The 26,419-nt window shown below is 47.6% G+C and overlaps 1 long non-coding RNA gene and 2 other non-coding genes across 3 annotated transcripts; 2 read left to right on the plus strand and 1 right to left on the minus strand.

Annotated features, from left to right (window-relative positions):
• Window positions 1-1,071: 1,071 nt before the first annotated feature.
• On the minus strand, window positions 1,072-26,396 carry LOC103892841 (uncharacterized). The gene is made up of 6 exons (XR_008515622.2): window positions 25,208-26,396; window positions 22,921-22,992; window positions 21,970-22,146; window positions 16,712-16,842; window positions 2,926-3,042; window positions 1,072-2,297 (listed from the first exon to the last, which is right to left on the minus strand). It is a non-coding gene; the product is annotated as an uncharacterized LOC103892841 (long non-coding RNA).
• On the plus strand, window positions 21,937-22,142 carry LOC112129851 (small nucleolar RNA U3). Its single transcript, XR_002912193.1, has one exon. It is a non-coding gene; the product is annotated as a small nucleolar RNA U3 (small nucleolar RNA).
• On the plus strand, window positions 25,008-25,109 carry LOC112129751 (U6 spliceosomal RNA). Its single transcript, XR_002912108.1, has one exon. It is a non-coding gene; the product is annotated as a U6 spliceosomal RNA (small nuclear RNA).
• Window positions 26,397-26,419: the final 23 nt, after the last annotated feature.

A 26,419-nucleotide genomic window follows, 5' to 3' on the forward strand; every position in this document is an offset into this window, starting at 1 on the left:
TATCCCTCCGAGAGCCTGGAGAAGGACAAGGAGCCCCCAAGTCCAAGCTCCCCCTCCTCTGGCTCCTTGTTTCTTTCATTTTGTTTTTAGTTACAGGGTCTGGCTCTGTCACCCAGGCTGGAGTGCAGTGGTGCGATCACAGCTCACTGCAGCCTCAAACTCCTGGGCTCAAGCGATCTTCCCACCTCAGCCTGCCAAGTAGCTGAGACTACAGCCACACACCACCATGCTGGGCTGATTGTTGTTGTTGAGACCGGGTCTCCCAATATTGCATCAGCTGGTCTGAAACTAACGGACTCAAGTGATCCTCTCACTTCGGCCTCCCAAAGTGCTGGGATTACAAGAGTGAGCCATCACTCCCCAGCTCCTCTTGGTTTTTTTAGTTTTTTTTTTTTTTTTTGAAACGGAGTTTCACTCTGTCACCCAGGCTGGAGGGCAGTGGTACGTTCTCGCTCACTGCAAGCTCTGCCTCCTGGGTTCAAGTGATTCTCCTGCCTCAACATCCCAAGTAGCTTGGATTACAGGCATATGCCATGATGTCTGGCTAATTTTTTGTATGTTTGGTAGAGCAGGGTTTTTGCCATGTTGTCCCGGCTGGTCTCGAACTCCTGACCTCAAGTGATCCACCTGCCTAGGCTTCCCAAAGTGCTGGAATTACAGGTGTGAGCCCCCGTGCCCTGCCACCTCTTGTTTCTTTTTGAACAGACCGTGGAGCAGCCAATCAGGACCCAGAGCCACAGGCCTGTCCCTGCACTGGTTAATTTCAACTGGCTCTGGGCCCGTGGTGTTGAAGGGGCCCTGGGTGGGGTTGGGTGGGGAGTAGAGACTGGTGTCTATGGGGCCCAGGCTTCTATCTCAGAACCCAGCGCTGTCAGCTGAGAGACTTGGGAGGGGCCCAACATTAACCCATCTTGCTTTGGAGGAAACATACTGGTTCTGACATCAGCCGTGGGGTGGGGCGCGGTTTCCAGTCTGTGCCTCAGTTTATCCTTTGGAAATAGGAAGAATGGAGTTTCCTAGCCTCCAGTTTGAGAAGATGGGGGAAGTTGGTTCATTTATTCATTCAGGTAGTCAATCTACAAACATTTATTTTGAACCCACTCTGTACCACCCATGTGTCAGGCACTGTGCAAGGCACCTGGGGATATAGAAGTTTGAAACCAAAGCTGAGGGACCTGGAAGCCTCCAAGCCTAGGGGAGAGTAAACACACCTAATCCTGGGTCTGTGCAGAGAGAAGCAGCAGCCCAGAGCCTGTAGGAGCCACTCATGCACCAAGTTACACATCGTTTTGGCCAGCAAACCCCAGGAATTAGTAGGGATTTCCTCCTGTGACTTAGCAGAGAGGTAAACGTGCTGGAAGCCTGGTAGCAGGTGTGTCAATGATGAAATGAGCCGGCAGTTTGGTGGCTCCTGCCATTCCTTCTTCATCTCAGACAGGAAGGCCTGGAGGGTAGATGCCACGAAGGACTGCCAGTAGCTGTGATGTATAAATACCTCTGTCTTCTGCCTCATCTGCCCAGCAGACCCTGGATTTGCAGGACCTCACCGTGGGGGGTGTTTGCTCACACCAGGACTCTTCGCCACTGGAGGCCACTGACCACACTAAATGTGGCCCCACATCCAGATTTTAATCTCTAATACTTTTCCACTCAAAGGAAATAAGATTCTTAGGATGATAATGGATTCTCTGTCTTGGAGTGTGAAAAAGAAAGTCAGGTCCTGGTGCAGTGACTCAGGCCTGTAATCCCAGCACTTTGGGAGGCTGAGGTGGGAGGACTGCTTGAGCCTAGGAGGTCGAGACCAGCCTGAGCAACATAGTGAGACATTGTCTCTACAAAAAATTTAAAAATCAGCTGGACTTGGCCAGGCGCAGTGGCTCAAGCCTGTAATCCCAGCACTCTGGGAGGCCGAGGTGGGGGGATCACGAGGTCAAGAGATCAAGACCATCTTGGCCAACGTGGTGAAACCCTGTCTCTACTAAAAATACAAAAATTAGCTGGGCGTGGTGGCACGCGCCTGTAGTCCCAGCTACTCGGGAGGCTGAGGCAGGAGAATCACTTGAACCTGGGAGGTGGAGGTTGCAGTGAGCTGAGATCGCACCACTGCACTCCAGCCTGGCGATAGAGCAAGACTTTGTCTCAAAAAAAAGAAAAATCAGCTGGGCATGATGGTGTGTGGCTGTAGTCTCAGCTACTTGGAAGGCAGAGAGCGGAGGATCTCTTGAGCCTGGGAGGTTGAGGCAGAAGTGAGCCGTGATTGTGCCAGTGCACTCCAGCCTGGGCAACAGAGTGAGACCCTGTCTCAATACAAAAAACAGAAAATCAGGATGTGACTTGAAAATCTGGTTGATCCCAGGAAGCAAGAAAACTTTCAAGGATGTCAGAGGCAGTGCTGAGAAGTCCATTGCTGGTAGTTTGAGCATCAGCAAGACAAAGAGAATTAGGCTAACCTGAGATAAACCAGGAAAGCATCAGGGCCACACAGACAGGAGGGCTCGAGGGTCAAAACATGCTTGTAATCATGGACAGGCCTCTGCGGGATCAGCGGGATGGGGGGATGGGGCATGAGATGAAGGCAAAAAGCAAGCAAGGACAGAAGAGACACCTCTACTTTAAAGAGAGTTTGGGTCCAGGTGCACTGTCTCACTCCTGTAATCCCAGCACTTTGAGAGGCCAAGGTGGATGAATCACTTGAGGTCAGGGGTTCGAGAACAGCCTGGCCAACACGGCGAAAACCCATCTCTACGAAAAATATAAAAATAAGCTGGTGTATCCTGGCGTGGCGGCTCACGCCTGTAATCCCAGCACTTTGGGAGGCTGAGGCAGGCAGATCATGAGGTCAAGCGATCGAGACCATCCTGGCCAACATGTGAAACCCCGTCTCTACTAGAAATACACAAATTAGCTGGCTGTGGTGGCTTGTACCTGTAGTCCCAGCTATTCAGGAAGCTGAGGCAGGAGAATCGCTTGAACCCAGGAGGCGGAGGTTGCAGTGAGTTGAGATCACACCACTGCACTCCAGCCCGGCGACAGAGGGAAATCCTGTTTCAAAATAAAATAAAATTAAATTAAATCAAAAATAAAGAGAGTTTGGAAGTTTACCATCACAAAGAAGCCCTCAGTTTGCCAGATAACCAGATTTAGTATGTTTCAAATAATTTTATTGGTGTATGCTTTGTCAATTGTTTAGGGTGGCCGGGGGCTGTGGCTTATGCCTGTAATCCCAACACTTTGGGAGGCCGAGACGGGAAGATCACTTGAGCCCAGGAATTTGAGACCAGCCTGGCCAACGTGGCGAAACCCCATCTCTACAAAAAATACAAAATATTAGCTGGGCGTGGTGGCGGGCACCTGTGTGGTCCCAGCTACAGGGGAAGTCGAGGTGGGAGAATTGCTTGAGCCTGGGGAGGTCGAGGCTGCAGTGAGCCGTGATTGTGCCACTGCACTCCCACCTGGGTGACACAGTGAGGCCCTGTCTCAAAAAAAAAAAAAATTGTCGGGCGGGTGCAGTGGCTCACGCCTGTAATCCCAGCACTTTGGGAGGCCGAGGTGGGTGGATCGCCTGAGGTCAGGAGTTCGAGACCAACCTGGCCAACATGGTGAAACCCCATCTCTACTAAAAATACAAAAATTAGCTGGGCGTGGTGGCGGGTGCCTGTAATCCCAGCTACTCGTGCCTCAGCCTCCTGAGTAGCTGGGATTACAAGATTACAGGCAGAAGAATCGCTTGAACCCTAGAGGCAGAGGTTGCTGTGAGCTGAGATCATGCCACTGCACTCCCGCCTGGGCGATATAGTGAGACCCCGTCTCAAACAAACAAAAAACCGGGCACGATGGCTCATGACTGTAATCTCAGCATTTTGGGAAGCCGAGGTGGGCACATTACAAGGTCAAGAGTTCGAGACCAGCCTGGCCAACATGGTGAACCCCCCCGCCCCCGTCTCTACTAAGAATACAAAAATTAGCCAGGCATGGTGGCACATGCAGGTAATCCCAGATACTCGGGAGGCTGAGGCAGGAGAATTGCTTTAACCTGGGAGGCAGAGGTTGCAGTGAGCCGAGATCATACCACTGCACTCCAGCCTGGGCAACAGATTGAGACTCTGTCTCAGAAAAAAAAAATTGTTTAAGGCATTTAAAGTGTTCAGATAAATCATCCATAATTTCATTATGGTGTGTAATTGAAGCAGCGTCTCCAGGGCCCATGGGACCGAGTTAAAAATCCCAGTGCTAACATTCACCAGCTGTGTGACCTTGGGCAAGTCACTTCACCTCTCAGGGCTTCAGTTTCCTCAGCTGCAAAGTGGGAACCAGATGATAATAATTGAATGTCCTTCGTGGGGTTGTTGTGAGAATTAAATGAAGAATACGTTCAAAGCACTTCAAACAGTGCTTGATGCATAGTAAATGCACGATAGTATTTTAATTTTCATTGTTTAGGTAATTCATGTTTTTTTTAATATAAACATGAATTCTTTTATTTATTATTATTTTTTGAGACAAAGTCTCAGTCTGTCACCCAAGCTGGAGTGCAGTGGCACAATCTCAGCTCACTGCAACATCTACCTCCCGGGTTCAAGTGATTCTCATGCCTCAGCCTCCTGAGTAGCTGGGATTACAGGTGTGCACCACCATACCTGGCTAATTTTCGTATTCTTAGTAGAGACAGGGGTTCACCATGTTGGCCAGGCTGGTCTTGAACTCCTGACCTCAAGTGATCTGCCCGCCTCAGCCTCCCAAAGTGCTAGGATTACAGGTGTGAAGCACCGTGGCCAGTCTAGGTAATTCATGTTTAATATGTTAGGAAAAATTTAATTTGTCAAACTCCTAAGTGTTAACTTTTGCTCAGGTGACTATTAAAGAGATGTTGATTGTTTAAAGAGATATCAATTATTTGATAAACCCATTAGCTTAATAAACTGCACATGAAACCAAGTTTTGGCAATAGTGAGGTTTTCTCTCCATTCAGTAAACATCCTTGGATCTTGAAGAATTTAATAAATCACCTTCCCTCCTCCAGCTCCACCCATCCCCTGGGGGCTCCGGCTGTTCAATACCACTCCCTGCCACCCTGAGTCCTCCGTCAGGTACCGACACATACCCAGGCCTCAGGTCTCCCTCCCTCAGTCGACCCCTCTCCAAGAAGCCCACTCTCCCTCTACTCATGCCTCCCCCAAAGCCTGAGTCTGTCCTGTTAAACCCACCAGACAATCCTCCTTTACCTAGAACCATGGCCCTATGGCTCTCCTCCCCTTCACAGCTCAACTCGGAGTGACGCTCTCCTCTTCCTCCGCCAAGCTTCTCCCCCATCTCCCCTTTCCATGAATAACCTATTAATGGCCACATCTAATGGGTGACTCCAGATCCCTGGCTGGATTTTTTTTTTTTTTTTAGACAGTGTCTCACTCTGTCATCCAGGTGGGAGTGCAGTGGCACAATCAACGGCTCATTGCAGCCTCGACCTCCTGGGCTCAAGCAATCCTCCTGTCTCATTTTTTCTTTTTTTTCTTTTTGGTAGAGATGAGATCTCATTATGTTGCTGTTCTTGAACTCCTGGGCTCAAATGATCCTCCCACTTCTGCCTCCCAAAGTGCTGGGAGTACAGGCGTGAGCCACTGTGCCCGGCTCCCAGCTGGATTTCTCTGCAGCATTTGACACACGCAGCCTGTCCCTTCTTGGAAATATCTGCACCCCAGGTCCTCGCCTATCTGTTTGGTGGTTTCTTCTTTATCTTCCTGGCTAGCTAGTCTTCCTCCTATCACCTCCCCCCATGTCGGTTCTCCCCCAGATCCGTCCCTCCTGAGCTATCTTTTCCCTCCACTCTGCACTTTCATAGTGTACTCTCACAACCTGGCCCTCCTCCAGGGTGGCCTATCTCAGCCACTTACGCCCCTTCCAGCCATTGCTCATGCCAGAAACCAAGGAGTGACTGCAAAACTTCCGCCTTATCTGGCCAATCACCAAAGGGCCAACCATTGGCTTCCCTGTAACTGGATGGCCTTCTCAAGCCCAAGCGGGAGCTTGCCACTTCCTACTAACGTTCATATGCTGATGTTCAAATTCTTCTGTCTAGCTTCCCGTTTCATTCCTCTTCTTTATTCTCTTCCACTATTAGCCCAGGGCACAGCACGCAGTAGGTTCTCAAACTTTTTTTTTTTTGAGACGGAGTTTCAGTCTTGTCACCCAGGCTGGAGTGCAGTGGCACGATCTCAGCTCACTGCAACCTCCACCTCCTGGGTTCAAGCAATTCTCCTGCCTCAGACCCCAGAGTAGCTGGGATTACAGGCACACGTCACCATGCCCGGCTAAATTTAGTATTTTTAGTAGAGTTGGGGTTTCACATGTTGGCCACATCTCGAACTCCTGACCTCAGGTGATCCACCTGTCTCGGTCTCCCAAAGTGCTGGGATTATAGGCATGAACCACCATGCCCAGCCTCAAATGTTTGTTGAACGTGTATGCTAAAAGGTAATGGTAAGAAGATGAGAAAATATATACCATGCAGTTCACAATGGCTAAAGGTAGAACAACTATAGAATTTAAAGTAAATTAACACTATAGTAGTCCCCCCTTATCTTCAGAGAATATGTTTCAAGACCCCCAGTAGTTGCCTGAAACTGTGGATGGTATGGAACCCTGTACGTGGAGAGTAAGGAACCCTATATATATTATGCTTTTTTTTTTTTTTTTTTTTGGAGACAGAGTCTCACTTTGTTGCCCAGGCTAGAGTGCAGTGGCACAATCTCAGCCACTGCAACCTCCGCCTCCCGGGTTCAAGCGATCCTCCTGCCTCAGTCCCCCCTCCCCAGTAGCTGGGATTACAGGCATGTGACACCATGCCTGGCTAAGACGGGGTTTCATCATGTTGGCCAGGCTGGTCTTGAACTCCTGACCTCAGGTGAACTCTGACTTGGCCTCCAAAGTGCTGGGATTACAAGCATGAGCCACTGCGCCCGGCCTATAAATATGTTTTTTCATATGTACACATACCTATGATAAAGTTTAATTTATAAATTAGGCACAGTAAGAGATTACAACTAATAATAAGATGGAACAATTACACTGTATTAAAAGTTATATGAATGTGGTCTCTCTCTCTCTCAAAATATCTTATTGGGCTGGGCATGGTGGCTTATGCCTGTAATTCCAGCTACTCAGGAGGCTGAGATGGGAAGATAGCTTGAGCCCGAAACTTGAAGACCAGCCTGGGCAACAGAATGAGACTCTATCACTTAAAGAAAAGAAAAGAAAAAGGAAAGGAAAGAAAGAAAGAGGAAGAAAGAGAAAGAAAGATAACTAAAGTGTTGGTAAGCCACAGAATGTTAGAAGATACTTATAACACATATTAAGTGACAAAAAATTAATATCTGGACCAGTGTGATGGCTTACACCTGTAATCCCAACAACTTTGGAAGGCCAAGGCAGGAGGATTCCTTGAGACCAGCCTGGGCAACATAGCAAGACTCCATCTCTACAAAAAAATTTAAAAATTAGCAGGATGTGGTGGTGCTTGCCTGTAGTCCCAGCTATTTGGGAGGGTTAGGCAGAAGAATCGCTTGAGCCCAGGAAATCAAGGCTGCGGTGAGCTATGATGGTGCCGCTGCACTCCAGCCTGGGTGACAGAGGGAGATCGTCTCGAAAAAAATTAATATCTGGAATATACAAAGAATATATAAAGAACTACTACAAAGCAATTAAAAAACAAAACAAAACAAAAAACAGTCCAATAGAAAATGATGAAAATACTTTGAAGAGGAACTTCATAGTAGAGAAAATCCAACTGACCAATAAGAATTTGACTAATTTTATTGTTTTTTTTTTAGAGACAGGGTCTTTCTTTTTTTTTTTTTGAGACGGAGTCTCGCACTGTCGCCTAGGCTGGAGTGCAGTGGCTCGATCTCAGCTCAATGCAAACTCTGCCTCCCAAGTTCACGCCATTCTCCTGCCTCAGCCTCCCGAGTAGCTGGGACTACAGGCACCCACCACCACCACGCCTGGCTAATTTTTTGTATTTTTAGTAGAGATGGGGTTTCACTGTGTTAGCCAGGATGTTCTGAATCTCCTGACCTCGTGATCCGCCTGCCTTGGCCTTCCAAAGTGCTGGGATTACAGGCGTGAGCCACCGCGCCTGGCTGAGACGGGGTCTTTCTATGTTGCCCAGGCTGGAGTGCAGTGGCTATTCACAGGTGTGATCCCACTACTGACCAGCATGGGAGTTTTGACCTCCTCCATTTCCACCCTGGGCTGGTTCACTCCACCTTAGGCAACCTGGTGGTCCCCCACTCCTAGGAGGTCACTATATCGATGCTGAACTTAGTGTGGACACCCGATCTGCATAGCGCACTACAGTCCAGGACGGGCCTCAAGCAATTCTCCTGCTTCAGCCTCCCACGTAGCTGGGACTACAGGCTCACATCACCTCACCTGGCTCAATAAGCATTTGAAAAAACAGCCAATCTCATTAATATGCATGAACATGCCAACCACAGTAAAATGTTTAACAACAATATTCAAAGTCAGGGACAGAAGAAATGGAAGTATACTGTTATAAGTTTCCTTTATAACATCTTTATTGAAGTATAATTCACATGCCATAAAATTCACCCATTTAAAGTGCACAATTCAGTGGCTTTTAGTACTCTCCGAGTTCTACAACCACTACATTCCAAGTTTAGAGTATTTCCATCACTCCAAAAAGAAATTCCATGCCCATCAGCCATCACTCCTCATTCCTCCCTCCAGCCCTAGGCAACCATTAATATTGTTTCCGTCTCTATAGATTTGCCTATTCTAAACATTTCATGTAAATAAAATCATACAATATAGGCTGGGCACGGTGGCTCATGCCTGTAATCCCAGCACTTTGGGAGGCCGAGGTGAGCAGATCACCTGCGGTCAGGAGTTCGAGACCAGGCTGGCCAACATGGTGAAACCCGTCTCTACTAAAAATACAAAAATTAGCCGGGCATGGTGACAGGAGCCTGTACTCCCAGCTACTTGGGAGGCTGAGGCAGGAGAATCGCTTGAACCTGGGAGGCGGAGGTTACAGTGAGCAGAGACTGCGCCACTGCACTCCAGCCTGGGCAACAAGAGAAAACTCCATCATAAAAAAAAAAAAAAAAAAAAAAAAAAAAAAAAAAAATCATACAATATAGGTTTTTTGGTGACTGGCTTCTTTCACTTACCATGGTATTTTCAAGGTCATCCATGTTGTAGCATGTATTAGTATTTCATTCCTTTTTATTGCTGAATAATATTCCATTGTATGCATATAATACATTTTGTTGGTCCATTCATCAGTTGATGGACTTTTGGGTTGTCTCCACTTTTTGGCTATGGTGAATGATGCTGCTTCAGCGGTGTTCCTGAAGGGTCTGAGCCCCTGGTTTCCATATCCATTCAGATCATGGTTTTGCTGCAGTTGCCCATTCAGTTATCATCACTCATGGAGTCAACACGAGGTGACCAGTCAATCCCCTGAGGTCTAGATTTATACTTCCTGCGCCCATTATATAGCAGCAACCCTATCTCCTCATGATAATCAGGGTTGATCACCCTGCCAGGAGAGTAGCTTCTTTTTATTTTGTCTGCTGATCTACTGGCCCAAGGAGCTCAAAATGATCATAAGGCAGCCATAGCTTCAGTTTTAGTGGAATCCTTACTGAGTGGCCTGGTAGAAGCATTCCCTTCACCTACCCCTGGGAATCAGGATCACCGATCATGATCACTAGTCTACCAAAGTATAAAGTGGCAGGAGGTGAAGCTGGACACCGTGGTGCACACCTGTAGTCCCAGCTACTCCGGAGGCTGAGACAGGAGGATCACTTGAACCCAGGAGTTCAAGACTGTTTTGTGTGATGGATCCTGCTGGTAAATAGCCGCTGCAGTTCAGCCTGGGCAACACAGCAAGCAGCTGTCTTTCTCTCTCTTTTTTTTTTTTTTTAAAAAGGCAGGGCTCAGTGGCTCATGCCTATGATCCCAGCACTTTGGGAGGCCAAGGCAGGAGGATTGCTTGATACCAGGAGTTTAAAACCAGCCTGTGCACCATAGTGAGACCCTGTCTCTACAAAATAAAAAAAAAAAAAAAGTAGTGTGGGTGAGAAACACATATTTCCCAGTGGGTTCCTGGGAATGATGGTGAGGGGGATCACTCCAACTTCTACTCCTAGGTTCCTGGAACCATGTGTTCTAGCTATAGCAGACACAGCACCATATAATGACCATTGGTTCCAAGTAGATACTGTAGCTTTTTTTTTTTTTTTTTTGAGACAGAGTCTTGCTCTGCCGCCCAGGCTGGAGTGCAGTGGTGCAATCTCAGCTCACTGCAAGCTCTGTCTCCCGGGTGCGGTGGCTCATACCTATAATCCCAGCACTTTGGGAGGCCAAGGCAGGAAGCTCGCTTGAACCCAGGAGTTCGAGACCAGCCTGGGCAACATAGCAAAACCCTGTCTCTACACACACACACACACACACACACACACACACACACACACACACACACAATTAGCCAGACACGGTGGCGTGTGCCTGTTGTCCCAGCTAGTTGGGAGGCTGAGGTGGGAGGATCATCTGAGCCCAGGGAGGTCAAGGCTGCAGTGAACCGTGATCACTCCATTGCACTCCTGGGCAAGAGAGCGAGGTCCTGTCTCAAAAATAAATAAATAAATAAAAATATTACATCTACTGGCCAGGCTATCTTGTCCGCTTGGTTGCTTAGTACCCCTTCTGCAGAGGATGCTCACCGTGGGGTACCGATAAAGACGTAGTGCAAACTTTGTGCTCACTCAAGCAAATCCATCCATTTGCCCTCCCCTCACAAAAACCCGTCTCAGATCTTCCAGCCTTGCTCCTTCTAGGTCTCTGACCTATCAGACAAGACTCTGGCCTCTACCTAGTCATCTGTGTATATCCTTAGCTCAGAGCCCTTTTCCTTCCACCTTATGCCGCTGACCAGGTGCGAATGCCAGCAGCTCTGTCATCAAGGGGGTTTCCCCTCACCACTGCCTGTCAGGGCCACCCTTGACTGCGGCTGTGATGTGGCTGCAGTTCATTTTCAGTCCACACCAACCTAGGAAGCCATTTGTCTGTAAATTAGATCTGGGGCTTTTTTCCCTCCTCTGTCAACTGGTGATAAAGAACTCTCCATGAGACCAAAGGTGTGAGTTGAGGGAGAGGCATAGGTGCAACAGGGGTACGTGCCCTGGGGATCTGGCTGCCTGTTCATGTAACTTACTTGTGCCCTTTAGGCTGAGTAGTCCTCATCTGGAATGCACCATTTCCATGGTAGGATGGATTATTGCTGCGCCAGCTCAACTGTGTAACTTGGTGTATCTGACAGTTCCCGCTTCGCAATGGGCAGCTCTGATCACATCACCATACTTGTCCAATGGTCAGGTCTCTGCAGCACAACCGAAGACTTTTTTTTTTGAGACAGAGTCTTGCTCTGTTACCCAGGCTGGGGTGCAGTGGCACAATCTCGGCTCACTGCAACCTCCACTTCCCGGGTTCACGCCATTCTCGTGCCTCAGCCTCCCAAGTAGCTGGGACTACAAGCGTGCACCACCACACCTGACTAATTTTTGTATTTTTAGTAGAGACAGGGTTTCACCATGTTGGCCAGGCTGGTCTCAAACTCCTGACCTCAGGTGATATGCCACCCCCTTGATCTCCCAAAGTGCTGGGATTACAGGCGTGAACTGCTGCACCCAGCCAGAAGATTATTTTTTAAAACTGGAACAGTCCCCTGCTGTAGATGGCATGGCCTTGCTCCAGAACCTTCTGGGCTTGCCAGAGACTCCCCAAAGTATCCTATGAATCACAGATAGATGGCATCTGCTAGGCTATATGAGCCCAAGTGGCAGGGAACTTTGCATTTTGGCCTGGACTGAAAAAAACCTCTCTTGTTGTGGGCCCCACTCAAAACCAGCATCCTTCTGAGTTCCCTGAAAATTAGTTGGAGCAGTATTTCCAAGTGTGGCATGTGCCATCTCCCATATCTGAAGGGGCCTGCCAGGCTTTGCGCATCTTTCCTAGGGATAGGAGACACATGGTGGTGCCAGCCCACTGGACTCTGACAAATTTTGCAAAGATCCTTGAGTCTTTGTAGGATTTATCCTCCAACCTCTGGCAAGCACGTGCCTTGCCAATTTCTGTTCACCAGGTTCCATTAGCTCAATGTCATCAGTACAATGGATTGTGTGATGTTGTGTGGAACTCCAAGATGATCAAGGTTTCTGCTCTATTATGACAGAAAGCAGGACAGTTAACATAGCCCTGGGGTAAGACTGTGGACGTGCACTTTTGTCTGTCCCCAGGGAAAGGAATCTGCTTTTTTTTTTTTTTTTTTTTGAGACTGAGTCTCGCTCTGTTGCCCCCGCTGGAGTACAGTGGCTCGATCTCGGCTCACTGCAACCTCCCTCTCCTGGGTTCAAGTGATTCTCGTGTCTCAGCCTCCTGAGTAGCTGGGATTACAGGTGCCCACCACCACGTCTGGCTAATTTCTGTATTTTTAGTAGAGACAGGGTTTCACCATCTTGGTCAGTTTGGTCTCAAACTCCTGACCTCAAGTGATCTGCCTGCCTTGGCCTCCCAAAGTACTGGTATTACAGGCGTGAGCCACCGAGCCTGGCAGGAATCTGCTTCTAATCTTACTTCCTTCATCAAATTAACAGTCATGGACTAAATGACAGGGACTCTGTTGATCTGTTCTAAGAAAGTTAGCACATCCGGCACAGCACTCAATCAGGGCACCACTTGGTTATGTGCACCCTCATCTACAATGATCCGTCTGGTTTTTGCAAGAGCCAGATTGATGAGTTAAATGGGGATATCCTGGGAACCACCACTTTTATATCCTTTGTGAGTGATTCCCCACCACTGCCATTCCACCTGGGCTGGGGAATTGCTTCTGATTTACTCTCTTGGGAGGGGGATGAGGAAGCAATTTCTAATTGGCCTTTCCTACCCTAATGACTTTGATTTCATTCTTTTTTTTGGAGATGGTTTCATTGTGTCACATAGGCTGGAGTGCAGTGGTACAATCTCAGCTCACTGCAATCTTGACCTCCCGGGCTCAACCAATCCTCCTACCTCAGTGTCCTGAGTAGCTGGGACTACAGGAGTGTGCCACGATACCCAGCTAATTAAAAAAAGGTTTTTTGTAGAGATGAGGTTTCTTTATGTTGCCCAGGCTGCTCTCAAACTTCTGGGCTCAAGTGATCCTCCCACCTTGGCCTCCACACTTGGGATTACAGGTGTGGTAATGGCTCTTATTTCAGGAAACCAACGCGAGAGATCTGCTATCTGCTAAGTACCTCTATTCCACTAGGTATTCAGGGGCTGGGGAAATAACCATCAGGCAGACTGATGGGCCAGATCTCCTTTCATCACCTGGCCTGCGTATGTCCCACCCTAATACACGCCCATGATGGCATTTTGGTTTCTTAATATTAGTGTCAGTTCCAACTCTGTATCCAAAAGCCTTGAAAGATCTGAGCATATCCCTTTCCCCAGGATGCAGTTGCTCTGATAAGCAGCTGTAAGTACCTTTGGGGGAAGAATAGGATAATTACCATGATATAAACTTGCCATGGCATTGTAGGATTCTTCCTGAAGGGAACTGGCCCCCACTTCAATTAAAGGGCTCTATATCTGGCCACATTTGGTGGCTCACATGTGTAATCCCAGGACTTTGGGAGGCCGAGGTGGGCACATCACTTGAGGTGAGGAGTTCGAGACCACCCTGGCCAACATTGTGAAACCCCGTCTCTACTAAAAATACAAAAAATTAGCTACGTGTGGTGGCGAGCACCTGTAATCCCAGCTACCTGGGAGGCTGAGGCAGGAGAATCACTTGAACCTGGGAGGCGGAGGTTGCAGTGAACCAAGATTGCACCACTGCACTCCAGCCTGGGTGACAGAGCAAGACTCCATCTTAAAAAAAAAAAAAAAAAGATAAAGGGCTCTATATCTGAAAACTGGTTTGGGCCTGGAAACTGGGTATGGGATGGGGATTTTCCTTTGCAGTGGCTAACTTCAGCCTTCTGCTCTCTCATTCTTGCTTGCTTTTATAAGCAAGAGATACCCTCCTTCGCCGTCCTCCTATCTGGGAACACCATGGTCTCTTGGTCATCACAATAGATCCCTGCTTACATTTCTGGTCTTTCTGCCTATTATGGTAATTATGTCCACTTAGCCTCTCATGACCACGTGCTGTCGCCTGACCTCTGTTCTGGACTCCTGTCATACCCACTGAGTCTAGAAAGGCTAGTTCCATAGCAGCTCCCGCTACCATTGCTCTGGCCTGCTGAGGACAGCTACCACTGACCTGCAAATGCCAATGACCCTGCTCCAACTAGCACCTTTTGTATCACTTTATTTATTGAGTATTTCTGGGCCCTCATGAAGAACACAGTAGGCTGGAGGGTTCTATAGTCTTATATAATAGTCATTTTATTCTGGCATGCCCACTTTTCTGAGCCTTTATTCTTCCAAGTATTCTGTCAAGGAAGTTCCAATATCTCTACCTCATTTGCTGGAACTCATAGTTTTTCCACACTTTGAAGATCTGTCCCAGAGGCATATTGCAACAGGCTTCTGGTGTCCTTGACAAGCTTTAAAATATTAAATCCCAGGCCAGGCATGATGGCTCACTCCTGTAATCTCAGCACTTTGGGAGGCCAAGGCAGATGGATCACTTGAGGTCATGAGTTTGAGACCAGACTGGTCAACATGGTGAAAACCCATCTTTACTAAAAATACAAAAATTAGCCCGGCATGGTGGTGTGCACCTGTAATCCCAGCTACTTGGGAGGCTGAGGCAGGAGAATTGCTTGAACTCAGGAGGCAGAGGTTGCAGTGAGTCTAGATCACACCATTGCACTCCAGCCTGGGTTACAGAGCAAGACTCTGTCTCAAAATAAATAAATAAATAAATAAATAAATGAAATAAAATAAAATAAAATGTTAAATCCTTACCAGGTAGGGCATCCCATATCAATAAACTTACCCTTATTCAGCATTTTTTTTTTTTTCTGAGACAGAGTCTTACTCTGTCACCCAGGCTGGAGTGCAGTGGTGCGATCTAGACTCACTGCCAACCTCCACTGCCCGGGTTCAAGGGGCTTTCGTGCCTCAGCCTCCTGAGTAGCTGGGAGTACAGGCACACACCACCAGGCCTGGCTAATTTTTTTGTATTTTTAGTAGAGATGGGGTTTCACCATGTTGGCCATGCTGTTCTCGAATTCCTGACCTCAGGTGATCTGCCCGCCTCGGTCTCCCAAAGTGCTGGGATTACAGGCATGAGCCACCCGACCCAGCCTTACTCAGCCACCTGACCTGGCCTAACTCAGACCCCCTGACCCCAGTCTAACAACCTCAAGATATGTTCCCAAACATGTTCTGCCAAATTCTGCTGGTAAATGTTCACCAGCTCCTGCAGGTCTTTTGGTGAATCATCCTTTTCTTTCCATAGATGGGACAGTACTTCCCCACTTGGTCCCTGATGAGACTTGACCATTGTTATTGGTCTAGAGTCATGGAGGGGAGTCAACATCAGGCCTTGAAGAGGGCAAATATCCTCTTGTGAGGCATCTGCCTCAGGTGAGGAATCTGCATGTTATCTAGGCAAGGGGAGGCTGCGCTCTTCCACCCAGGGGGAGAGGCCAATTCTGCCAGCCCAAATAACTCAGCATAATAAGGGGGTTTTAGAACAGATGTTCCCATACCAGGCCTCAGGATCCCACTCCTTCCCTCCCACGGCCCTGACCTGCTGGGGCTTTAAATATAAAACCCTGCTACTCTTGCAATCAGATTACAGGACTGATTTTCATCACAGTATGCCCTGCACAGGAGGTGAGGGTTTCCTTACATGCTGCCGTAGAGGTCTTCTGGTTTTTGTTTTGTTTTGTTTTAAGATAGTGTCTTACTCTGTCGCCCAGGCTGGAATGCAATGGCACAATCATGGCTCACTGCAGCCTCAACCTCCTGGGCTCAAGTGATCCTCCCACCTCAGCCTTCTGAATAGCTGGGAACATAGGTGCTCACCACCATACCCGGCTAATTTATTTTTTGTGGAGACAGGGTATTCCTATGTTGCCGGGGCTTGTCTCGAACTCCTGGGCTCAAGTGATCCTCCCAAAGTGCTGGGATTACAGGTGTGAGCCCGGCTTCTTCTAGCTTTTAACTGTATCATAAATTGATAGCTGGCTGATGTGAGTCTGTCTTTTATTCTTTTAACCCTTTGATGGCATTAACAGCAACCAAACAACTCCTTTTTTTTTCTTTTTTGATGACAGAGTGAGACTCTGTCATCCAGGCAGGAGTGCAGTGGCGCGATCTCAGCTCACTGCAGCCTCTGCCTTGTGGCTTCAAGCGATTCTCGTGCCTCAGCTTCCCTAGTAGCTGAGATTACAGGTGCCTGCCACCACACCCAGCTAATTTTTGTATTTTTAGTGGTTTGCCATGTTGGCCAGGCTGGTCACGAACACCTGACCTCAAGTCATCCACCTGCCTTGGCCTCCCAAAGCGCTGGGATTACAGGCATGAACCACTGAGCCCAGTCTCCACAGTCCTTATAATTACCATTTTCCTCTTACACCTCAAATACTAGAGCTATTGCATAGGCAGTGCATCCCTGTCTGCATCCCATTTCACCAGGGTGACAGTCTGACAATCAGTCCAGTTCTCCAGTGGGTATTAGCACCCCACTTACCTCAGCAATGGAATCTTTGGGCCATCTGGATGATGAGTGATCCAAAACCAGAATCTTATCCTGGGGGTCTACTTCCTAGGACAACTTTGGATATCAAATGTGTTGGTTTGTGTTCCCTCCAGAAGTAGAACCTGAGTCAAGGATTCAAAGGAAAGTGTTTATTTGAGAAACACAAGTATTTATTTGAAAAGCGATGCTAGGAATACCGAGCAAGCCAGTGGGAGACTGACATTGGAAAGAAAGGAGGCTCATAAAGGGTGTGTTATCAAGCAAGTTAAAAACGTGGACAACCGGCCGGGCGCGGTGGCTCACACCTGTAATCCTAGCACTTTGGGAGGCCAAGGCGGGTGGATCACCTGAGGTCGGGAGTTCGAGACCAGCCTAACCAACATGGAGAAACCCCGTTTCTACTAAAAATACAAAATTAGCCAGGCGTGGTGGCACATGGCTATAATCCCAGCTACTTGGGAGGCTGAGGCAGGGGAATTGCTTGAACCCAGGAGGCGGAGGTTGCAGTGAGCCAAGATTGCACCATTGCACTCCAGCCTGGGCAACAAGAGCGAGACTCTGTCTCAAAAACAAACACAACAAGAACAACAACAACAAAACAAACAAACAAACAAACAAAACACCTGGACAACCGGAGGTTAATCCTAAGAGGGAATTCAGGGAGCCAGTCATAATGTGAGCTGCAGGACCTGAGGGATGAGGAAGCTGGCTATTTACGCACCGATTCCCATCAGTGATTGGTTGAAGGTTGCTGTGGCTGGGAGTATAATTACCCAGAACTTTCAGCCTGCTCAGCAGGCTCCAGTGGCCAGAGAGAGTCCTTAGGTAAAGAGCTGCAGGTTCTGGCAGCTGGAAGTTCATCCAGTGAACCCAAGAGCTTCAGGAACATGGGAGGGCAATGACAGCATCTGCCACACTAAGGGAGGAATCCTTTCACGAGGAGATACCGCAATGTTTCCACTACCTGGAAGTTAAGGCTGTCACCTGAGCTCAGGGCAAAAAAGGGGTTACTTTCTGGGATGACTGATCCCAAATGCCAAGGGTAATCTGGGTTCTAACTCCAAAAGAAAGGCAGGGAGGACTATGTCTGGAACCCAGGGGACTCCTTGGTGTGCCATGTCCTACTTCCGTGTCTAATAGTAAAAGTTAAAAAAAAAGAGCAATACAGTTCTGAGGATTCCAGTTTGTAGAATGCTAATTTCAAGAATAAAGGTTTATTCTTGAAACCTTTATTTTAAGAATAAAGGTTTGGGGGCTGGGCATGGTGGCTCATGCCTGTAATCCCAGCACTTTGGGAAGCCAAGATGGGCGGATCACGAGGTCGGGGGTTTGAGACCAGCCTGGCCAAGAGACCAGCCTGGCCAATATGGTGCAACCTTCTCTCTACTAAAAATACAAAAATTAGCTGGGCGTGGTGGTGGGTGCCTGTAATCCCAGCTACTCGGGAGGATGAGGCAGGAGAATTGCTTGAACCCGGGAGGCGGAGGTTGCATTGAGCCGAGACTGCGCCACTGCACTCCAGCCTGGGTGACAGAGTGAGACTCCGTCTCAAAAAAATAAAATAATAATAATAATAATAACAATAATAACAATAAAGAATACAGATTTGGGGCCAGGCATGGTGGCTCATGCCTGTAATCCCAGCACTTTGGGAGGCAAGGTGGGTGGATCACTTGAGGTCAGGAGTTCAAGACCAGTCTGGCCAAAATGGTGAAACCCTGTCTCTACTAAAAAAAATACAAAAATTAGCCAGGTATGGTGGTTGGTGGGCAGCTGTATTCCCAGCTACTCCGGAGGCTGAGGCACGAGAATCCCTTGAACCCTTCAAAGGTAATGGAAGAGGAAAGTTATAATGTCAGCTTCTGACCAGATATAGAAGCAAGGATTGTAGAAGGTGCAGGTTGCAGTGAGCCGAGATGATGCCACTGCACTCCAGCCTGGGCAACAGAGCAAGACTCAGTCTAAAAAAAAAAAAAAAAAGAATGAAGGTTTGGGTCGGGGTGTGGTGGCTCACGTCTGTAATCCCAGCACTTTGGGAGGCTAAGATGGGCAAATGGCTTGAGTCTAAGAGTTCAAGACCAGCCTGGGCAACATAGAGAGACCCCCATTTCTACAAAAATAAAAATAAATTAGCCAGGCATAGTGGTGGATGCCTGTAGTCCCAGCTACTTGGGAGGCTGAAGTGGGAAGGATTGCTTGAGCTTGGGAAGTTGAAACTGCAGTGAGCTGTGATTGTACAACTGTACTCCAGCCTGAGCAACAAAGGGAGACTCTGTCGCCAAAATAAATAAATAAATAAATAAATGTTTGTTGAGAAATTGATACTCTTTTGGTATAAATAAATAAATAAATAAATAAATAAATAAGAATAAAGGTTTGGTCACTTGACCTGGTCAAAAACAAACAAACCAATGAATAGAGGGACTGGCTCACAGCAAAGCAAAAATGGAACAAGAAATGGAAGAGGAAAGTTATAAATATCAGCTTCTGACCAGATATAGAAGCAAGGATTGTAGAAGCCATGGGTATGTTTTCTTTTGCTTGTTTTGTTATACATACTCTCTAAATATTGGTTAACTTTCCTCTCCTTCTTTTCTCTTATTAGTTTTTATGAGGATTGTTGTTGGCGATGACCTTCACAATTTAGGTTGCAGAATACTCTAGAGGACATGTGGCTGAACTAGGAGAATTCACATCACACGGAGAGGGATCCCATTGCTGTAGAGAGTTTGCATCTCTGCTTTTGGGGGAGGGCCCCAGAGCACCTTCATTTGAGCAAAGGACAGTTGCATCTATTAGGCAAAGGGATGAAGCTGTTATTATTCAAATATGATGGACAGATGTGTAACTGCTGTGTAGCAAAAAGGGGTAGATAATGCCGGTTATTTACTTATTGACTTTCAGCTTCAAATTCATTCTTGTTTTCTCTGTTCTCTGATGTTGGAAGTGGGGTGGGACTCTGCAAACCAGTTCCCTAGCCTCCATTACTGTCCTGTTAGGTTCTGCTCATAGGCAGTGCACACATGGGTGATAAAAATATAAAGAAAAAGAAGGAAATGATTATCACAAAAGTTGAAATATGAACAAGGAACAAAGCTGGAGGACTTATACTTCCTGATTTTAAAACTCACTGCAAAGCTACATTCATCAAAATAGAGTGGTATTGGCACAGAGACAGACATATAGACCAATGAAATAGAACAGCGGCCCTGATGTAAACTCTTACACACATGAGCAAGTGATTTCTTTCTTTTTGAGACGGAGTCTCACTCTGTCACCCAGGCTGGAGTGAAGTGATACAATTTCAGCTCACTGCAATCTCTGCCTCCTGGACTCAAGCAATCCTCCCACCTCAGCCTCCTAAGTAGCTGGGACCACAGGTGTAAGCCACCACGCCTGCCTAATTTTTTGTATTTTGGGTACAGATGGGGTTTCACTACGTTGCCCAGGCTGGTCTCGAACTCCTGAGTTCAAGCAATCCGCCCCCTTAGGCCTCTCAAAGTGCTGGATTACAGGTGTGAACCACTGGGCCTGGTCTGCAAGTGATTTCTTATATTTTTTATTTATCATTTTTTTTAGAGATACAGTCTTGCTATGTTACCCAGGATGGACTCGAATTCCTGGGCTCAAGTGATCTTCCCACCTCACCCTCCTGAGTAGCTGGGATTACAAGTACGTACCATCACACCTGGCCTATGATCAAATGATTTTTTTTTTTTTGACATAGGGTCTTGCTCTGTTGTCTACGCTGCAGTGCTGTGGTGCAATGTAGTCTTAAACTTGATCAGGCCAGGTGCGGAGGCTCACACCTGTAATCCCAGCACATTGGGAGGCTGAGGCAGGTGGATCACCTGAGGTCAGGAGTTCGAGACCAGCCTGACCAACATGGTGAAACCCCGTCTCTATTAAAAATAAAAAAGTTAGCTGGGCGTGGTGGTGCACACCTGAATCTCAGCTACTTGGGAGGCTGAGGCAGGAGAATCGCTTGAATCTGGAAGGTGGAGGTTGCAGTGAGCCAAGATCATGCCACTGCACTCCAGCCTGATTTTTGACGAGAATGCCAAGACTATTTAATGGGGAAAGGACAGGTTTTTGTTTGTTTGATTTTTGTTTTTTAAACAAATAGTGCTGGGAAAACCGGATATCCACATGTAAGAGAATAAAGTTGGACGCTTACCTAACACTATATACAAAAATTAACTCAAAATGGATCAAAGACCTAAATGTAAGACCTAAACTTTTAAAACTCTTAGAAGAAAACATATGGCAAATGCTTCCCAACATTGGATTTGGCAAAAATTTTTTTGGATCTGACACCAAAGACGGGGGCAACAATAACAACAAAATAGACAAATTAGCCTTGATGAAAACTTAAGAAGTTTGTTCATCAAAAAAACAATATCAACAAATTCAAAAGGTAATTGGCAGAATGGGAGAAAATATTTGCAAGTTATATATCTGATAAGGAATTGATATCCAGGATATAGAGGCAGCTCCTAAAACTCAACACCAACAACAAAAACCAAGCAACCCAAAAATGAACAAAGGACTTGAATAGGTATTGCTCCAAAAAACAAAAAACAAACAAACAAACAAAAAACAAACAGCCAATAAGCACATGAAAAGGTGCTCAACATCACTAATCATTAGCAAAATGCAAATAAAAACTACAACGAAAGAGTATACTTTCAGGGATCATTTCCCTTTTTCTGTTTCTTGAGATGGAGCCTCATTCTGTTGCCCAAACTGGAGTGCAGTGGCGCGATCTCGGCTCACTGCAACCTCTGTCTCCTGGGATTCAAGTGATTCTCCCATCTCAGCCTTCTGAGTAGCTGGGATTATAGGCATCCACCACCATGCTTTGCTCATTTTTGTATTTTTAGTAGAGACGGGGTTTCACCATTTTGGCCAGGCTGGTCTCAAACTCCTGATCTCAAGTGATCCACCTGCCTCGGCCTTCCAAAGTGCGGGGATTACAGGTGTGAACCACCATCCCCAGCTAATTTCTCTCTGTCTTTTTTTTTTTTTTTGAAACAGGCTTTTGCTTTGTCACTGAGGCTGAAGTACAGTGGCGTGATCATGGCGCACTGCAGTCTCAACCTCCGGGGCTCAAGTGATCTTCCCATCTCAGCCTTCCAAGTAGCTGGGGAATCCAGGTGCACACCACTACACCTGGCTAATTTTTGTATTTTTTGTAGAGATGGGGTCTCGCCCATGGGCACAGTCTCATTGTTTCTATAGTTTATTACCAGAAAAGTTTCTCTGAATGTGTAGAGCACTGGAAACCATGAGGAAGAGGCACAGCGTTCTCCCTTGAGCATCAAGTTGGCTGTTGGTGTTGCTTTGCTGCAAATGCCATTTGTCATTGTCTTCCTTGTCTTCCTTTAGGAGAGTAAGAGGGAGAGGACACAGTCTGGGTAGTTTCCCTGAAAAAAAAAAAAAGAAAAAAAAAACTACAACGAGATACCACCTCACACTTGTTCACACTTGTTGGGATGGTTACCATCAAACAAGCAAACGGGAAATAACAAATGTTGGCAAGGATGTAGAGAAACTGGACCCTTGTGGCCGGGTGCGGTGGCTCATGCCTGTAATCGCAGCACTTTGGGAGGCTGAACCAGGCAGATCACGAGGTCAGGAGATCGAGACCGTCCTGGCTAACACAGTGAAACCCTGTCTCTACTAAAAATAAAAGAAAATAGCCAGGCGTGGTGGCGGGTGCCTCTAGTCCCAGCTACTCAGGAGGCTGAGGCAGGAGAATGGTGTGAACCCGGGAGGCTGAGCTTGCAGTGAGCCGAGATCGCGCCACTGCACTCCAGCCTGGGAGACAGCAAGACTCCGTCTCAAAAAAAAAAAAAAAAAAAGGAGAAATTGGACCCTTGTGCACTGTTGGCAGGAATGTAAAAGGGTGGAGCCATATGGAAAACAGGATGGCAGCTTCTCAAAAAATTAAAAACAGAATTGCCATGTAATCCAGCAATTCCACTTCTGGGTATATACCCCAAAGAATTAAAAACAAGGTCTCAAAGAGATATTTGTATACCCATGTGCATAGCAGCATTACTCACAATTGGTAACATGTGTAAACAATACAAGTGTCCATGGATGGATGAATGGATAAGTGTCTTAGTTGCTTTGTGCTGCTCTAACAGAATATGTGAGACTGGGTAATTTATAAAGAACAGAGATTTGTCTCTTACAGTTCTGGAGGCTAGCTGGGAAGTCCAAGATGGAGGGGCCCACATCTGGCAAGGGCCATCTTCCTGCATCATCTGATGGTGGTAGGCAGAAGGGCAAGAGAGCATGAGGGAGAGAGAAAGGGGCCTGATCTTCATCCTCTTACCAGGAACCCACTATCAAAACAACAGCATTAACCCATTCATGAGGGCAGAGGTCTTGTGATCTAATCATTTCTTGAAGTTTCCCACCTTTCAACACCAGTGAACTGGGGACTAAGTTTCTTATACATGGCCACGTGTGGTAGCTCATATCTGTAATCCCAACACTTTGGGAGGCTGAGGAGGAAGGATTGCTTGTGCCCAGGGGTTCAAGGCCAGCCTGGGCAACACAGTGAGACTTCATCTCTACAAAATAAATTAATAAATAATAAACTAATAAAAATAAAAATTAGCCAGACATGGTAGCAAGTGCCTGTAGTTCCAGCTGCTTAGGAGGCTGAGGTGGGAGGATCACTTGAGCCTAGGAGGTTGAAGCTGCAGCGAGCTATGATTGCGCCACTGCTCTCTAGCCTGGGCAACAGAGTGAGATCTTGTCTCAAAAACTAAGAAAGAAGGCTGGGCATGAAGACTTATGCCTGTAATCACAGCATTTTGGGAGGCCAAGGCAGGTGGACTGCTTGAGGCCAGGAGTTCAAGACCAGCCTGGCCAACATAGCAAAACTCCATCTCTACTAAAAATACAAAATCTAGCCATGCATGGTGGTGTGCGCCTCTAATCCCAGCTACTCGTGATGCTGAGGCACAAGAATCACTTCAACCTGGGAGGCAGAGGCTGCAGTGAGCCGAGATCATGCCACTGCACTTCAGCCTGGGCAACAGAGCAAGACTTTGTCCCAAAAAAAAGAAAAGAAAAAAAAAGTTTCCAACACATGAACTTTGGGGGACACATTCAAGCCATAGCAATAAGCAAAATGTTGCATATTCCTACAAAAGAATATTAGTCTGCCTTTAAAAGGAGAGAAATTCTGCAATGTATTACAATACGGATGAGCTTTTTTCTTTTCTTTCTTTCTTTCTTTTTTTTTTTTTTTTGAGACAGAGTTTCACTCTTGCCCACGCTTCAGTGCAATGGCCCAATCTCAACTCACGGCAACCTCCGCCTTCTGGGTTCAAGCGATTCTCCCGCCTCAGCCTCCCGAGTAGCTGGGATTACAAGCGTGTGCCACCATGCCTGGCGAATTTTTGTATTGTTAGTAGAGACGGGGTTTCACCACTTTGGCCAGGCTGGTCTTGAACTCCTGACCTCAGGTGATCCGTTCACCTCAGCCTCCCAAAGTGCTGGGATTACAGGCGTGAGCCACTGCGGCCGGCAACATAGATGAACTTTAAGGACTTTATGCTAAGCGAAATAAGCCAGTCACATAAAAAATAAGCACTATATGATTCCACTTATATGAAGTACTTAGAGTAGTCAAAATCATAGAACCAGAAAGTAGAATAGTAGTTGCCAGCGGTGAGGGGAGTGGGGAATGGGGAATTATTGTTTAATGGATAATTTCAGTTTTTCAAGATGAAGAGTTAAGAAGTTGGATGGTGGTGATGACTGCACAAAACTATGAATGTACTTAGTACTACTCCATTGTACACTTAAGAATGGTTAAGATAGTCCGGGCGTGGTGGCTCACGCCTGTAATCCCAGCACTTTGGGAGGCCAAGGCAGGTGGATCACCTGCGAAACCCTGTCTTTACTAAAAATACAAAAATTAACCGGGCGTGGTGGTGCATGCCTGTAATCCCAGCTACTTGGGAGGCTGAGGCAGGAGAATCACTTGAACCCGAGAGGCAGAGGTTGTAGTGATCCAAGATCGTGCCACTGCACTCTGGCCTGGACGACAGAGCGAGACTCTGTCTCAACAACAACAACAACAACAACAACAAAATAAACTCCAAAAGAACATCATGTGCCCTTATTTGGAGAAAGAGCAAACAAAACCCATCATGACTGCCCCTGGCAATCTGGAGGCAGGAGAATGGTAAGAGGGACTTCTATACATGAGGCAAGAGCAAGATGATGGAGGAGGGACTGAAAAGACCAAGGTTATACTACAATTGGAATGTGTTAATATGCTAAAAAATTGGAAAGATACAGAGAAGATTAGCACGGCCACTGTGCAAGGATGACACACAAAAAATAATTGAAAAAAAAAAGTAAAAAATAAAAAGACCAACGTTGAGGTCCCAGAAGCCGAGAATTGAGGCTGAGGCTGTGTAAACGTGAGATCCCATGCTAGGAGTCAGGATCTCTCACCAGTATCCAGGGTGTCAGACAAGGCTCTTTCATCTCCTCCTCCTCCACTTGTGGTGACAGAGGGTCCCTGCCTGCTGATTATTTTCAGATGTGGGTGCAAATCTGAATCAATGTAGAAACATCAGCAATCCACTGGCAGAGTATCAGGTGAATTGAGCAGGTAGGCAGAGTTAGAGAATAGGTGTGAGTCCTGGGAGGGATGTTCCTAAGGGCAGATGGAGAAATTGGGTAGAGGCCCTTTAATAAACACAGAAAGGCTTTATGTGGGAGTTGCGGATTCCAGCAGGTGAAGGGGAACCCTCCCCCCACCCCGCCCCGAAAATCCTGGAACAGGTTGAATAGAGGAACGGAGCAGGTGGGAGCAGGGACGTGAGAGAGGAATAAAAGGCCAAGGGCGGTGGGAAACCAGACTATGCCTACATTTCCCCCCACCCCCGGGGAGAAGCTGCAACCAGTTTTACAGGACACTCCTGGCCTTGCCCGAGATCAATGACCCCATTCAGAGAGGGTTGATGGCACGACGCGGCAATGCCGGCAGCCAAGGGGTTAACCTTAGGCCAGCTGGCTCTGGGGTGGTGCGAGGGGGTGGGCCGCCACCCCCTCCGGTTGCCTTGGCACCACTGTAGGCGCCTGCTCTGCTGCTGGGAACCTCCGCAGAGCCCAGGGCCCTTCGTTGCCAGTCTGCTCCCCACTCTCTGTCCTAAGTGGTTCCAGGCGCTGGGCCCTTAGGCTTCGTCTGGATTCCCATCCTCCACCCCAGGAGAGGTTGGCTCGGCCCGGCTGGTGCAGGCGGGTCCAGCCCAGGCACAGACACGCAGATGCACAGTCTCTAGGGCTGCTCCTTGGCCTCCTGGGTTAGCAGCCGGGAGCCACCTGCGCTCCCCGCAGGCAGCCCCTGCCTCGCCGAGAAAGCCGAGGCTGAACGGGTAGGGGGCGGGGAGGGGACGGGGGACCCGGAGGTGAAGACCTCCTTTCCCCCGGCGGCAGGGGGAGATCAGAGACACCACGGAGCACAGGTCAGAAACAAGGGAGTAGAGAGGTCGAAGCCAGAGACTCGAGGCGAGGCGAGGAGAAGCGAGGAGTCTAGGGCCCAGAGTGTAGGGGTGGAGGGCAGGCCCCCTGCTCCTTCTTCCAATCTCTGCTTCTCCCGGGGACCCCCTCCGCCCTCCGTGGGGCCCGGGCTCTGCCCCTCCCCCTAGACCCTGCACCCTC

Source organism: Pongo abelii, chromosome 19 (assembly GCF_028885655.2).
Source record: "Pongo abelii isolate AG06213 chromosome 19, NHGRI_mPonAbe1-v2.0_pri, whole genome shotgun sequence".
NCBI classification, from domain to species: Eukaryota; Metazoa; Chordata; class Mammalia; order Primates; family Hominidae; genus Pongo; species Pongo abelii.